General features: G+C 45.6%; 1 protein-coding gene across 2 annotated transcripts in view; it reads left to right on the top strand.

Moving 5' to 3' along the window:
* Positions 1-16,700, top strand: part of hdac8 (histone deacetylase 8) — a 103,823-nt gene that overhangs the window by 53,381 nt on the left and 33,742 nt on the right. The gene's annotated exons all lie outside the window — the stretch shown is intronic.

Raw genomic sequence — 16,700 nt, 5'->3', positions numbered from 1 at the left:
CCCTTAATTGGAAAAAAAGAGAATTGGGCACTTTAATTACAAATATTTTTTTTTAAAATGCAATTTCTAGATAACTATCAGAGTGCGATTTAGGCAAAGGCAATCTATGACCGCTCAGTGATCTTGCCAATTGGTGTTGATTTCTGAGGAGTTGTATGCTGCACATTCCTGATGACTTGAGACTGCATTGAAACTGCCCAGTCTCACTGTCTGCCATCATTATAGCCAGATGGAAAATACTTTAAAATGTTATTCATCTGGATTGGATTTCAAATTTGGCTGCAGAGGTGTATAGAGATTATGTTAACACTGCATGAACCTGCATTCCACACATTAGATCTTTATGACTTAATTGGTGCAGAGATCATAACCATTTCAAAGGTGGAGCAGGCAGACTATTTCTTTGATTTTAAATGAGTAGGTTTGTCATTGATTTAACAAGACAAAATATTTTATAACATCATCCGCTAGCATTTGGGGGAGACAGTGGCATGGTGGTATTGTCACTGGACTAGTAAACCGGAGACCCAGAGTAATGCTCTGGGGACCCAGGTTCAAATCCCGTCACTGCAGATGGTAAAATTTGAATTCAATGAAAGTCTGGAATTAAAAGTCGAATGATGACCATGAAACCATTATGGATTGTCGTAAAAGCCCATCTGGTTCACTAACATTCTTTAGAGAAGGAAATCTGCCATTCTGACCTGGTCTGGCCTACAGGTGACACCAGATCCACAGTAACATGGCTGGCTCTTAACTGCCCTCTTAAGGGCAAATAGGGATGGCCAATAAATGCTGGCCCAGCCTGCGACCCCCCCGGTCCCATGAACAAATAAAATAAATCCTAACTACCTAGATTCACAGTTTCCTACCTTTGATAAAATGCAGGTCTTTCTGCAGTCTGGATTTAAATGAGATTTCTTTTATTCAAGTTCAACTTTGATAAAATGTGATTGTGAAGACCAGAATATTGAATAATCAGTTTTCAAATGTATGTGGTGACAATGCAGGCAGGAGATTTCTATTTCAAGCACTCCATTATGTCAAAATATTGATATGGCCAAGATGGAAGGTGGGTGCAGTTTATCTAGCCCAACTACTTGCATCACACTTTTCATGTAAACATTTAATTCACTTGCCAAAATGGCCAATTGTTTACCTTCGCTATTGTTTGACCCAGGGTAAAAGCAACTATATTCCAGGCTTCTTTCAATAAACTCAATGATCGATTTATTATAAAACAAAACCTCTTTTTTAAAACAATTTGCATGAACTGGTTAACACATAATTTGTAATCTGGAAGCGTAGCTACCTATACCTTAGCGCACACACAAACAAACAAAGGACAAACAGATAGGTCTCTGCAGAGGCCAGCAGTTAAAGAAAAAGTTTATGAAAATTTGCAAGGTTTCAAAGCTGTTAATTTGGTGCCTCTTGCAAAGATGGATCACAAGTCTCAGTAGATGTCTGGTGGTCCTCATCAATGGAGCTTCAGCATGGGGGAGAATAGAGCCGTTTCAGTCCTTGGGCTCTGCCCTCATCTCAGTCTCACAGGTTTCCAAATACAGACATGTTCCACTGAGATGAGGATTGCTAGCTGGATACTAATAACCAAATTGGTTTTGAGGCAAAGCAAGGAAACTGCGAGTTACGCAGCTTTCCCTCTCAGTTTATTCCCAACCGGGTTCATAAAAAACAGTTCAAAACACATAATACTAATTTCCAGTAAATCACCAGGGCCTTTGCCTTTAAAAAAAATTTCCCCAGCCATTAAAGTTATTAAAGTTCAAAGAAGCAAATAGCTCTCCTGCAGTTTACGGGGATCAGGCAACAAATTAATTGCCACTGCAGCTTCCATCACTGTATACTCCCCAAGGAGCTGCTGGTCAATTGGAGGGTCGGCAGCTCAGTAACTCCAATGGAAGTGGTGGCTACTATAGGGCTGGTTTAGCACAGCGGGCTAAATAGCTGGCTTGTAATGCAGAACAAGGCCAGCAGCGTGGGTTCAATTCCCATACCGGCCTCCTGAACAGGCGCCGGAATGTGGCGACTAGGGGTTTTTCACAGTAACTTCATTGAAACCTACTTGTGACAATAAGCAATTATTTTTATTATTATTACTGGAACTGGATCTGGAAGAAGAGGACACCCTGAAAACATACTGCCCTCCCAACCAGATTAAGTGGAGTCTGGAGACTCACCTTCTCAACCATGGACTATTTGAAGCCCTTAAATGGCCAATTAATGAGCTTCTGCGCCACTGGGAATTTACCTGCAATGTTGGGAGGCAGGCACCAAACGTCCAGGCTGACAGATTTCATTGGGCAGATTTGGCCACTTGCATTGGAGAGCTGGGGAAACATCTGTGCCTCTGTGTCCATTAGAGGACCTCAGGGTACCAACTCTTGAAGGCGGGGCATCTCCGATGGAGGTGGAAAGCCCGCCTCAAGCTGATTGACAGAACAATGTCAATATTATAACCAACAAGTACTATAATAAGAATAGGGCAATGTTTATGATCTGAAATTGTTGAACTCCCATGTTGAGCATGGAAGACTGTAAAGTGCCTAAAAAAAATTTTAAAAATAAATTTAGAGTCTCCAATTATTTTTATCCAATTAAGGAACAATTTAGCGTGACCAATCCATCTACCCTGCACATCTTTGGGTTGTGGGGGTGAAACCCACACAGACACTGGGAGAATGTGAAAACTACACACGGACAGTGACCCAGGGCAGGGATTTGAACCCGGGTCCTCCGTGCTGTAGGCAGCAGTGCTAACCACTGTGCCATCCTGCCACCTGTTCCTCAAAATTAAGTTGTTCTTCATTGCAATCGTGTCGGAGACCAAGGTCAATTAAAATGATGAATTAAAATGACAGACACTAGAAATTCGGAATCATGCTTTTGGACTGCCTTTGATCTACCCAATGTAGAGGAGATTGTGTTATGAGCAGCAAATACATTATACTCGGCTTTAAGAGATCTGAGCTGCCACATAAGATCCATCAGAGGGACCGTAGAATCAAAAATGTAGAGTGTAGAAGCAAGCTGAACGTAGTACGGATAGCATTCAGAGCCAGAAACATAAGGAGGAAGGATCAAAGTTACTGGAAGAGATGGGATGTAAAAATAAATAAATAAAACTAACTAAATAAATAATACCATTATTAGTTGAATATCTTGTGAATCAAACTTACATTCTGGTATAAAAATATGTATACAAGGCCCAGTCATTAACAGAAACAGGATCGAACCCTAAGTTTTAATTAATTTGAGGGTGGCATGCGGTGCAGTGGCTAGCACTGGGACTGCGGCGCTAAGGACCCAGGTTCGAATCCCAACCCTGGGTCACTGTCCGTGTGGAGTTTGCACATTCTCCCCATCACTGCGTGGGTTTCATCCCCACAACCCAAAGATATGCAGGTTAGGTAACTTGGCCACGCTAAATTGCCCCTTAATTTGAAAAAAAAGAATTGGGTACTCTAACTTTTAAAAAAAGGGGGGGGAAAGTTTTAATTAATTTGAAATTAATAATTGCAGCTATTGTTTAAGCTACATTGACAGCCAGTCCTGAACCACCTGAAGATAAATAGTGAGAGTAATTCTTACTCAAGTTACTAATGTTTAATTAAACACAGACCCCATTATATTGCTCATCTTCTGAGATCTGTGTTTGTTAGTTTTATGAAATAAATGACAATCGATAGTTTACATTGAAGGATCTCCTTGTAAGTGTCTCTGGGTCTCATCATTGCTGTAGCTAGGGGGAATGCTTGGAGGTCTAGGAAATCCTTTATTTTTAAAGTCTAGTATTTCAAAAAAGAACAATTCCCTATCAAGAATAAAGCCTAGAAATTCTACAAGAGAATATCTAATCATCGCCCCTTGACACTCAATGGCATTACCATCACTGAATCCCCCACAATCAACATCCTGGGGGTTGCCATTGATCAGAAACTGAACAGGACCAGCCATATTAATACTGTGGCTACCAGAGCAGGTCAAAGGCTAGGAATTTTATGGCGAGTAACTCACCCCCCCCCCCCCCCCCCCCCCCAAAAGCCTGTCCACCATCTCTATGCACAAATCACGGGTATAATGGAATACTATCCACTTGCTTGGATGAGTGCAGCACCATCCAGGACAAAGCACTCTGCTTGATTGCTACCCCTTCCACAAACATTCAATCCCTCCACCACTGATGAACAGTGGCAGCTGTGTGTACCTTCTACAGTTGCACTACAGTAAGTCGCCACGGTTCCTGAGGCAGCACCTTTCAAACCCCCAACCACTACCATCTAGAAGGGCAAGAGCAGCAGATACCTGGTGTCGGTGTACCTACACCTCAGGACTGCGGCGGTTCAAGAAGGCAGCTTTCCACCATCTTCTGAAGGGCAACCGGGGATGGGCAATAAATGCTGGCCTAACCAGAGGTGCCCACATCCCGTAAATACATTTTAAAAAAGACCCCACTTGGAGTACTGTGAGTAGTTCTGGGCACCACACCTTAGGATGGATATTTTGTCCTTGGAGGGGGTGCAGCGTAAGTTTACAAAAATGATACCTGGACTACAGGGATTAAGCTACAAGGAGTGATTACACAGATTAGGCCTGTTTTCGCTAGAATTTAGAAGCTAAAAGGGTGATCTGATTGAAATAGTCAAGATATTAACAGGGAAATACAGGGTAGAGAGAGATCAACTATATTCACTGGTTGGAGATTCTAAAACATAGTTTAAAAATTAGGGCTAGACTATTCAGGAGAGATGTTAGGAAACACTTCTTCACACAAACAGCAGTTGAAGCTAGAACAGTTGTTAATTTTAAATCTGAGACAGATGGATTTTTGTTAAGCAAAGGTATTAAGAAATATAGTCCAAAGGCAGGTATATGGAGTTAGGCCACAGATCAGCCATGATCTCCTTAAATGGCCAGACAGGGGACTGAATAGCTCTCTGTGGCAAGGAGTTCCAAAGACTCAACCCTCTATAAGAGAAGAAATGCCTCCTCATCTCAGTCTTAAATTGACACCCCTTTATTCTGAGACTATGCCAGCAGCATCACCACAAAAGCTTTTAAACTCTTCAAATGTGCCAAAATGCTTGCGCTGTTCACCAGTCCCCCTAACCCCCTCATGTTCCACGTCACCATACTGGCCAGGGGTCTCTCAACATCAGTACCCCCTCCAGTCCCCTCCTATCCGCCATTGCCCCAGGCCCTGCCCATCCGCATGTACCCACTCAATTCTTTTGTTACGGTCGGCACCACCTCGGGCAGCCCTATAATACTCAAATTTTGTCTCCTCGACCTGTTCTCCAAGTCCTCCACCTTGGCTCTGAGCACTTTATTGACTTCCGCCACCCTCTGCAGCTCTCCCATCGAATTGAACTGGTTGCTATGTTGTGACAATGCCTCCTCCATCCCCTTCATCCTCTCCCCTTGCTCCCGCACCTCAACTGACATCTTCATAAATGCAACCTTTATCGGAGCAAGCGCCTCCTTCACCCACTCTTTAAGCAAAGCCGTCATCTCCCTCCAAAGTACCTCTAAATGCTTGGTGAACATTCTTTCAAACTCCACCGACACCACCACGGTCACAGTTTCAACTGTAATGGGAGCAGCCCTACCCGACAAACCAGCCCTTGCCATCTTTCCTCTTGGTGGACTCACAGCAGTGCTCACCGGTGGACTTCTGCTCGCCCCCTTCTTTCAAAGACCTTTCTTCTGGGACTTCGACATGCCACCAACTCCTTTATGACGTCCCACACCAACCCATCCAAAAAGTACCCCTGAAGACCGGGCACGAAAAACTAAAGACTCTAGCAGGAGCCACCACCTACATGTCACCACTGGAAGTGATTCCTTTCAACTTAATACTCTCCTTAACTTCCTTGGTTAGCCATAGTTAGTTTATCCCTCTATTAGAATCTTTCCTCCCTACTGGGATATATTTTTGCTGGGAGTCACAAATTAGCTCCTTAAATGCCTGCTGCCATTTGTTTATTGTCTTTCCTGCTAATCTATCCACGAAGTCCACTTGGCCAAGTCTATCCTCATTTCATTTATTTAAGTTAAACACAGTTGTTTCTGATCCACATTTCTCACTCTCAGCTGAATATTAAATTCCATCATGTTGTGATCACTATTTCCTAGAGGATCGTTTACCCTGGAGTCATTTATTAAACCTGCCTCATTACCTATTACCAAATCCAAGATAGCCTGCCCCTGGTTGTCTCCATGATATATTGCTCTATATCCCTAAACTATCCCTAAACATTGTCGTAGCTATCCTTACCAACTTAATCCAATCAACATGAATATCAAAGTCACCCGTAATTATGGCTCTGTTCTTTTTCCATGCTCCTATTATTTGTTGATTTTCCCTTTCCTACTCTTTCCCTTGCTGTTTTTTTACCTCCACCCAAATGGATCTCACATCATCCGAATCTAGATCATCTCTCACAACTGTCCTCATTTCATCTGTTAAGAGTGCTACCGCACCATCTTTTCCTTCCCTCTTATCCTGCCGAAAGGTCAAATATCCATGTTCCCAGTTTGGATCTCCTTGTAACCATGTCTTCGTAATCGCTAAGAGATCGTATCTCTTGAACTCGATTTGTGCTGTCGGTTCGTCTTATTCCGAATGCTTCATGCGTGAAGATGGAAAGCATTTAGGCTTGCCCTATTTGATATTTTTAATTATCCTGACCTTGCTTTGTACTGTAGCCCTATTTGCCTCTCACCTTTGATTACCTTGTCTACCGTTTTTGCATTTTACCGTTCTTTCTTTTATTACAGTCCTTGTTTCTATTTCCCATGTCACCCTGCTTAGGTTCCCATCCCCTACCATTCTAGTACTTATGCTTTGTGCTTGTACTTTACTTGCCAACTGAGCGACTAGTTCAGCTGAGCAGATCTAGGGTCTGACCTTGGAAGGGTCATGCAGGCTGACTGGAAGTGTATTTGCAAATTGTCATTAGACTCTTGAGTATCTCTTAAGGCAAATTCAATCTATCTCGTTAATCCATTGTCTAATCCTTAATGTTGCTGACTGCATGCCTCCTAATCTGAAACTTTTATTCGAAACAATCTCTTGCTTCATCCTTGCTGATAAGTAACTTCTGGGCCCTTGTACATAATGAAAGGTGGGTGTTAGATGTGAACAACCAGTTTGCAACCTGCAGCATTCGAACAGATGAATAACCTAGATAAGATCCTATATAAATTAAATCATTCTAGTCCAACAGGAGCCAGAGTATTGACTTTCTTCACTGGATATCAGAGGATTATAAATATCCCATCATGTCTGAGATTTTGATACTAAACTAAATGAAACTTAATCTAGAATCCATCTCCAGAATTATATCGCAGACAGTTTTTGTGTTTGAACCCCAGTGTAAGTGGGCATCTCACACACTACAAATTGAAGATAAAGAAACCATTTTTATGACGTTGATGCTTCACAATATCAATCTTGTTGTTCAAAGCACCAAAAGCCCAGCAAATTTGTACTGGGATGTCAACTTGTGCAACAGAAAAGACTTTTCTTAATAGATGATCTGCTGAGGCAATGAGCAGGGCTACCCTTTTGAATCTAGAAACTTCAACACACGCTGAAGAGAGAGAGTGGGAATATGTGTTTCGTTGCTCGGATGGCACCTTAAGTAATGCAGTATGTTAGACATTAACAAATTATATCGCAGAGCATACGATATGAAAATGTGGTGGGTGAGTTGTCTCAACTGTGATATGATTTTTTAAATGTGGAGCAGAGGCCAGGGACAGCCACAGATGGAGCAAGAGTGGTGGTTGGATTAATTTTGCATGTCTACCAAGTGGTCTGTCTGAGTGAAATTAATGGTGACCATTGATTGGATTTAGAATGACAAGACCAAATAACAGAATTGGGGAAAATAATTCTCAAGTGACAACGTTATCCTAACTGAGAACAACAGTAAGCGGTAATTCCAACACGCTTTATCTCACTCCAGAGGTTTGGAATGTAGGTGCATTTCCCAATCAGTTCCATCCAACAAATTAGCATAAAGTGAGCATAATCAGTGGTTGGGTGGCTCGGGAGCGACCCCCCCCCCACCCCTGGTGCCGTTCCGCCTGGTCCATGTTTGTGTGGACCAGGACCGAATGGTGCCTGGCTGAGGCCTCCTGGGGAGGGCGGTAAATCGTGGGTAAGTACACTTAAGTAGATTTAAAACCTACTTAAGTATGTGCAGTTTGGTCCCACCCATTGTGGGCAGGGTTCTGGCCTTGCGGGACATGGGTAGATCCCACGAGGCATCATGGCTGCCGGAGGCTTGCGGGAGGCTTCTCACGGCATCTACCGGCCACGTTACGCTCTCGGTCGGACATGACATGGCCAGTACATCCCACCAACAAAGTCTTGAGTTTGTACATTCCATTATCCATGGTCACAACCATGTGTAGCATACAGATTTGTGAGGAAAGGAATCATTGAATTGAGCAAAGAGAGTGCTGCGTACCCAATTATTATTATTTTTCCAATTTAGGGGCAATTTAGCGTGGCCAATTCACGTACCCTGCACATCTTTGGGTTGCGGGGTTGAAACCCACGCAAACACGGGAAGAATGTGCAAACTCCACGCAGACAGTGACCCGGGTCCAGGATCAAACCTGAGTCCTAGGTGCCATGAGGCAGCAGTGCTAACCACTGCGCCACCATGCTGCCCCTCGCGTGTCAGATTTTAACTTCTCAAAACCCAATACCTTACACAGAACCATGCACTCTTAAGAAGTAAATTTTGATTTAGCACTTCGATGCTTCGGTAATATGTTGTTAACCTCGAGCAGTATTCAATATTGGTAGATATTTGGAAGTATTGTTTTTTGGAAATGTCTATCTCCAGTACTGTCACCGTGTCCTTCTCGAGTATTTCACCATTATACTGTGGCTGACAAGGGAAATGGAGGCTTTCCTTTAGACTTTTCTCAATATTGCTTTGTAACCAAATGCCAAGGAGATAAGTCAGAGTATCAAGGAATAACTGGCTTCAGTCTCAGTTTTATCCCCGTCCCCTATCCTAAGACTGGCGAGCCACACCCTATGACTCTATTATACAATGGAGCGAGTACAAGGAGTATACATTCCATTGTCAATCAACAAGACTACTCTGAAAATCAAATTTAATTGCAGAATCAACAATACTTTTAACCACATTTGCTTGGGGAGAGGGTAATATTTTTGTTTGAATGGTTGATGTTAATGTGGTCATTATGTAAACTGGGTTAGAGGAATTGCTGCAAATTAATATGTTGTAATACGAATGACCTGCACCTTTGCTGTTAATCTCATTCCATTGCATTGTTGTTCTAACATTGGGCTGAATTTTGTTGGAGTGGTTCTAACAGCTTGCTGGAAAGCTGGAAGCAACCATGCCACAGCACTTTTGAGAGCCCTGACCCAATTGTGACAACCAGGCAATTAATTGCCTTTAGTTGCAGCTCTTGTCCTTGAAATAGACGATATCCCACCTCCCAAGGGCTGTTGTCGATTTGGAGGCCAGGCAACTCTTCACTCACAACAGTACCACAGGGAGCATTGGCAACAGCTGGAACCACACCCAACCCAGAGCAGCAACATAGATGCTGTTGTGGTACCAAGGTAAGTGGGGGTGGGGTCACTGAAGCCAGTCAGGAAGGTTCTGGCAAGGTGGGTGGTGCAACTCATCAGATGTGGCCCTTGTCGCTAGGGAGGAGCCCACAGAATTCCCAATCAAGAGATCCTCTTTCTCTGACCCTACAGGGAGGCCCCTAGGTTTTACTTGATAGTGGTAGTGGCACTAGAAATGGTGGTAATTTTCCAAGATTTTATAGACTCTGGAACTGTTCCTACAGATTGGTGGGTAGCAAATGTAACCCCACTATTTATAAAGGGAAGTGGAGAGAAAACAGGAAATTATAGATCAGTCAGATTGACATCAGTTAGTGGGGAAAATGCTAGAGTCCATTATAAAAGATTTAATTGTAGAGCACTTGGAAAACAGTGGCAGGATCGGACAGCAGAGCCAACGTGGATTTACGAAAAGGAAATCTTGCTTGACAAATCTACTGGAATTCTGAGGATGTAACTCATCGAGTTGACAAGGGGATGCCAGTGGATGTGGTTTATTTGGACTTTCAGAAGGGTTTTGACAAAGTCCCAGATAAGAGATTAGCATATAAAATTAAAGTGTATGGGATTGGGGATAGTGTATTGAGATGGATAGAAAACTGGTTGGCAGACAGGAAACAGTAAGAATAAACCGGTCTTTTTCCAAATGGTGGCAATGACTAGTGGGGTACCGCAGGGATCAGTGCTAGGACCCCAGCTATTCCCAATATATATTAATGATTTAGATGAGGGAACCAAATGTAATATCTTACAATTTGCAGATGACACAAAGCTGGGTGGGAGGGTGAGGAAGATGCAGAAATGTTTCAGTGTAATTTGGGTGAGTAGGCAAATGCATGGCAGATGAAATATAATGTGGATAACCGTGAGGTTATCCACTTTGATAGCAAAAACATTATCTGAATTGCTATAGATTGAGAGAGGGGAATGTCCAACGAGACCTGGGTGTCCTTGTACACCAATCACTGAAAGTAAGCATGCAGGTACAGCAGGCGGTAAAGAAGGCAAATGGTATGTTGGTCTTTGTAGCGAGAGGATTAGAGTACAGGAGCAGGGATGTCTTGCTGCAGTTACACAGGGCCTTGCTGAGACCACACCTGGAATATTGTTTGCAGTTTTGGTCTCCTTATCTGAGAAAGGGTGTTCTTGCTATGGAGGGTGTGCAGCGAAGGTTTACCAGACTGATTCCTGGGGCAGCGGGACTGACGTATGAGGAAAGATCGAATCGGTTAGGATTATATTTAGAAGAATGAGGGGGGATCTCACAGAAACCTATTAAATACTCACAGGACTAGGCCGGGTAGATGTAGGAAGGATGTTCCGATGGCAGAGAGTCCAGAATCAGGGGTCAAAGTCTAAGGATGCAGGGTAAACCATTTAGGACTGAAATGAGGAGAAATGTCTTCACCAAGAATGTGGGGGTCTGTGGAATTCACTACCAGAGAAAGCTGTGTTAAATGGTTGAAGCCAAAGCATTGTATGCTTTCAAGAAGGGGTCAGATAAATTCTTGCAGCTAAAGGAATCCAAGGAAATGGGGAGGAAGCGGGAACAGGATACTGACTTTGATGTTGAGTCATGATTTTAATGAATGGCGGAGCAGGCTCGAAAGACCGAATACATAGAAATATAAATAGAAACATGAGGAGACCATTAAGCCCTTTGAGTCTGCTCCGCCATTCATTACGATCATAGCTCATCTGGAGATAATGCATTTAGTTCCCTCATCCAAATCATTTAATGTGAGCAGTTGGGATCCTTGCACAGATCCCTGTGGACCCCACTAGTCACTACCTGCCAATCAGAAAAAGACCCATTTATTCCAACTTTTATGTTTCCTGTTTGCTAACCAGCTTTCTATCCGTCTCAAAACGCTACCTGCAATCCCATGCACTTCAACTTTAATCTGCTGTGTGAGACCTTGTCGAAAGTCTTCAGAAAGTCCAAATAATCCACATCCACCGGTTCTCCCTGGTCAACTAGTTACATCTTCAAAGAATTCTAGTAGATTTGTCAAGCATGATTTCCCTTTCGTAAATCCGTGCAGACTTTGTCTGATTATACCACTGCTCCCCAAATGCTGTGCCATGAAATTCTTACTAATGGACTCTAACCTATTACCGATGTTCAGCTCACTGGTCTATAGTTCCTGTTTTCTCTCTACCTCCCTTTTTAAAAAAATTTAGAGTCCCAATTAATTTTTTCCAATTGAGGGGCAATTTAGCGTGCCCAATCCACCTAGCCTACGCATCTTTGGGTTGTGGGGACAAAACCCACGCAAACACGGGGAGAATGTGCAAACTGCACACGGACAGTGACCCAGAGCCGGGATCGAACCGGGGACCTCGGTGCCGTGAGGCAGCAGTGCTAACCACTGAGCCACCGTGCTGCCCGCCCACCTCCCTTTTTGAATAATGGGGTTATGTTACCTACCCTCCAATCTGTAGGAACCATTCTAGAGTCCAAAGAATTTTGGAAATTGACTACTAATTGATCTACTATTTCTAGGGCCACTTAAGTATTCTGGGCTGAAGATTATCAGGCCCTGGAGATTTATCCGCCTTCAATCCTATTAATTTCTCCCAAACCATTTCTCTACTAATACAAATTTTCTTCAGCTCCTCACTAAAATTTGCGTTACTCAGAATTTCTGGTACATTATTCATGTCTTGCTTTGTGAAGACGGAAATAAAGTATGAATTTAGTTCCTCGGCCATTTCTTTGTTCCCCGTTATGAATTCCCTGTTTCTGACTGTAAGGGGCCTACATTTAGTTTTTATCAACCTTTTTCTCTTCACATACCGATAAAAACTTTCACAGTCAGTTTTTATGTTCCCTGCTTACTTTCATATTTTATTTTGCCCTTTTTTTTTTTCATAAATTTTTTTTTGAGGTATTTTTTGGTATTATAACAAGAACACAATAAACAATGTACATGAAACTATAAAATAGTGCAAAAGCCGTCTCCCTCCCTTACAGGTCCCATCTTTATTAACCCCCTACTCTAAGCTAAACTAACTCTTCCCCCCCCCCCTTTCTGCTGACGATTGATGTTCCGCAAAGAAGTCGGCGAATGGTTGCCACCTTCGGGCGAACCCTAACAGTGACCCTCTCAAGGCGAATTCCAAACAGAAAGCTAGCCATGTCCGATAGCCAGTTCTCCGACTTCGGGGGCTTTGAGTCCCTCCAAGCTAATAGTATCCGTCTCCGGGCTACCAGGGAAGCAAAGGCCAGAACGTCTGCCTCTTTCTCCTCCTGGATTCCCGGGTCTTCCGACACCCCAAAAATCGCCACCTCTGGACTCAGCGCCACCCTTGTTTTTAACACTGTGGGCATGACATCTGCAAACCCCTGCCAAAATCCCCTAAACTTCAGACATGCCCAGAACATGTGGACATGGTTCGCTGGTCCTCCCACACATTTTTCACACCTGTCTTCCATCCAAAAGAATCTGCTCATCCGGGCCACTGTCATGTGAGCCCGGTGAACGACCTTAAATTGTATCAGGCTGAGCCTGGCACATGTTGCGGACACGTTGACTCTACTCAACGCATCTGCCCATAGACCATCCTCTATCTCACCTCCCAGTTCCTCCTCCCACTTGCGCTTCAGCTCCTCGGTCTGCATCTCCTCTGACCCCATAAGTTCCTTGTAAATGTCCGAGATGCACCCTTCTCCTACCCGCCCTCTGGAAACTACCCTGTCCTGAATCCCCCTTAGCAGTAGGAGCGGGAAGGTTGACACCTGTTTACGTAGGCAGTCCCACACCTGCAGATACCTGAATTTGTTTCCCCTCGCCAACACAAACTTCTCCTCCAGCGCCCTCATACTCGGAAAGCTCCCCTCTATAAACATATCCCCCCTCCTCTCAATCCTTGCTCTCCGCCATATCCGGAACCCCCCATCCATACTTCCCGGAGCAAACCAGTGATTATTACAGATTGGGGACCAGAGCGATGCTCCCTCTGCTCCCACATGTCTCCTCCATTGCCCCCAGACTCAGGGCCGCCACCACCACGGGGCTGGTGGAGTACCGTGCCGGCGGGAACGGCAGAGGCGCAGTTACCAACGTCCCCAAACTGGTGCCCTTGCATGAAGCCGCCTCCATCCGCACTCACGCCGACCCCTCCCCCACCACCCACTTCCTGATCATGGCTATATTCGCCGCCCAGTAATAGTTACTAAACTTTGGCAGCGCCAGCCCTCTCCCCGACTCCGCTCAAGCATTACCTTCCTTGCTCGCGGGGTCTTGCCCGCCCAAACAAAGCCAGCGATCACTTTGTTGACCCGTTTAAAAAAGGACTGCGGAATAAAGATGGGGAGACATTGAAACACGAACAGGAATCTCGGGAGGACCGTCATCTTCACCGTCTGGACCCTCCCAGCTAATGACAACGGGAGCGCGTCCCATCTCCGAAAATCGTCCCTTCATTTGGTCTGCTAGCCGGGCCAGATTTAACTTATGCAACCGGTCCCATTCCTGCGCCACTTGAATGCCTAGGTACCTAAAGCTTGCCCCTACTAATCTAAACAGCAGCTCCCCCAATCGCCTCTCCTGTCCCCTCGCCTGGACCAAAAACATCTCACTTTCCCCCATATTTAGCTTTTTCCCCGAAAACCAGCCAAATTCCCCTCGAATCCTCATGATTTCTTCCATCCCCTCTAATGGGTCCGATACATACAGAAGCAGGTCGTCTGCATAGAGCGAGACTCTGTGCTCCACCCCTCCCGGACCAGCCCTCAGAAGCTCTCAGAGCAATTGCCAACGGCTCTATAGCTAGCGCAAACAACAGTGGGGAGAGGGGGCATCCCTGTCTCGTCCCCCGGTGCAGTGTAAAATAGTCCGATGTTGTCCTATTCGTCCGTACACTTGCCACAGGAGCCTGATACAGCAACCTGACCCAGTCAATAAAGCCCCGCCCAAATCCGAACCATCCCAGTACCTCCCACAGATAACCTCATTCTACCCGGTCAAAAGCCTTTTCTGCATCCATTGCGATCACTACCTCCACCTCCCTACCTTCCGGAGGCATCATGATCACATTTAACAACCTTCTTACATTGACCACCAACTGCCTACCCTTAACAAACCCTGTCTGTCCTCCCCAATAATGTCCGGAACACAATCCTCAATCCTGGAGGACAAAATTTTGGCCAGCTGTTTGGCGTCCACATTCAACAGGGATATCGGCCTGTAGGACCCACACAGCTCCGGGTTCTTGGCCCACTTCAGAATCAGCGAAATCATTGCCTGTGACATTGTCGGGGGCAGCACACCTCTTTCCCTTGCCTCATTGAACATCCTCATCAACACCGGCCCCAATATCCCAGAGAACATTTTATAAAACTCCACCGGCCCCGGGGCTTTACCCGCCTGCAGGGCCTTCAGACCCTCCACTATCTCTTCCAACCCGATCGGGGGCCCCAGCCCTTCTACCAGCTCCCCGTCCACCTTTGGGAAATTCAACCCCCCCAAGAAGTGCCTCATCCCCTCCGGCCCCGTAGGGGATTCCGACCGATAAAGCCTACTGTAGAAATCCCTAAATGCCTTATTCACCCCTGCTGAATCTCCAACCAGGTTCCCATCTCATTCATTTACTTTCCCTATCTCCCTGGCTGCCTCCCTCTTTCTAAGCTGCTGTGCAAGCATTCTGCTGGCCTCTCCATACTCCTAGATCGCCCCCCTCGCCTTTCTCAGCTGCTCCACCGCCCTCCCTGTGGTTAACAAGCCGAACTCTGTCTGTTGCCTCCGCCGTTCCCTTAAAAGCCATGCCTCTGGGGTCTCCGTATAGCTCCTATCGATCTGTATTATCTCCTTAACCGTCTCTGCCCTGTCCACCTTCTTCCTATGGGCCCGTATCGAGATCAGCTCCCCTCTGACCACCGCCTTCAGTGCTTCCCAGACCATCACTGCTGAAATTTCCCCCATGTCGTTGACCTGCTGGTAGTTCTGAACACATTTCCTCAGCCGCTCGCACACCCCTTCGTCAACCAAAAGTCCCACATCTAACCTCCAGTGCGGGCGCTGGTTACTGTCTTTACTAACCTGCAGGTCAACCCAGTGTGGAGCATGGTCTGAGATTGTGATCGCCGAGTACCTCGTGTCCACCACCCCTGCCAGTAAGGCCCTGCTCAAAATGAAGAAATCGATCCAGGAGTACACTTTATGCACGTGTGAGTAGAAGGAGAATTCCTTCACCCTCAGCTGTCCAAATCTCCATGGATCCAAACCCCCCCCCCCCCCCCCCCCATCTGCTCCATGAACCCTTTTAGTTACTTTGCCATTGCTGGCACCCTGCCCGTTTTTGAGCTTGACCGGTCTAAACCAGGGTCAATAACTGTGTTGAAGTCCCCTCCCATGACCAACCTGTGCGTGACCAGGTCTGGTATCTTCCCCAGCATCCTCTTTATAAACTCCACATCATCCCAATTTGGCGCATACACATTTACTAATACCACCTGCACCCCCTCCAGTTTCCCACTGACCATAATGTACCGACCTCCCACATCTGAAACTATTCTCTCCGCCTCAAACACCACCCGCTTATTGAGCAGGATCGCGACCCCTCTAATCTTTGAAACCAGTCCCGAGTGAAAGACCTGACTAACCCAGCCTTTCCTCAATCTAATCTGATGAATTACTCTAAGGCGCATCTCATGCAACATTACCATGTCCTCCTTCAGTCCCCTAAGATGTGCGAACACGCGTGCCCTCTTGACCGACCCATTTAACCCTCGAACATTCCAGGTGATCAGCCTAGTTGGGGGGCTCATTTCCCCCAACTCATTTCCCCTTCGCCGATCAGCCATCCCCATTTGTGGGCCCGCCCCCAACCCATGCTCCACGTCTCCAATGGCCCGCCCCAGGCAGCCTCCGCCCCCAACCTCCTCTCTGTCCTTTAACCCAAGTCCCTCCCTCATCAGCAGAACACCCCCCAGTAACAACACTCTATAACCCAATCCCTTTGATAAACCAAACATATGCACACCGCCCACTGCGCTTCCGTGATCTAGCCCGCCCAGCTAGCTTGGTGGCCCCCATCCCTGGCACCA

This window comes from Scyliorhinus torazame, chromosome 5 (assembly GCF_047496885.1).
Source record: "Scyliorhinus torazame isolate Kashiwa2021f chromosome 5, sScyTor2.1, whole genome shotgun sequence".
NCBI lineage: Eukaryota > Metazoa > Chordata > Chondrichthyes > Carcharhiniformes > Scyliorhinidae > Scyliorhinus > Scyliorhinus torazame.
This window is presented reverse-complemented; position numbering and strand designations above follow the sequence as displayed.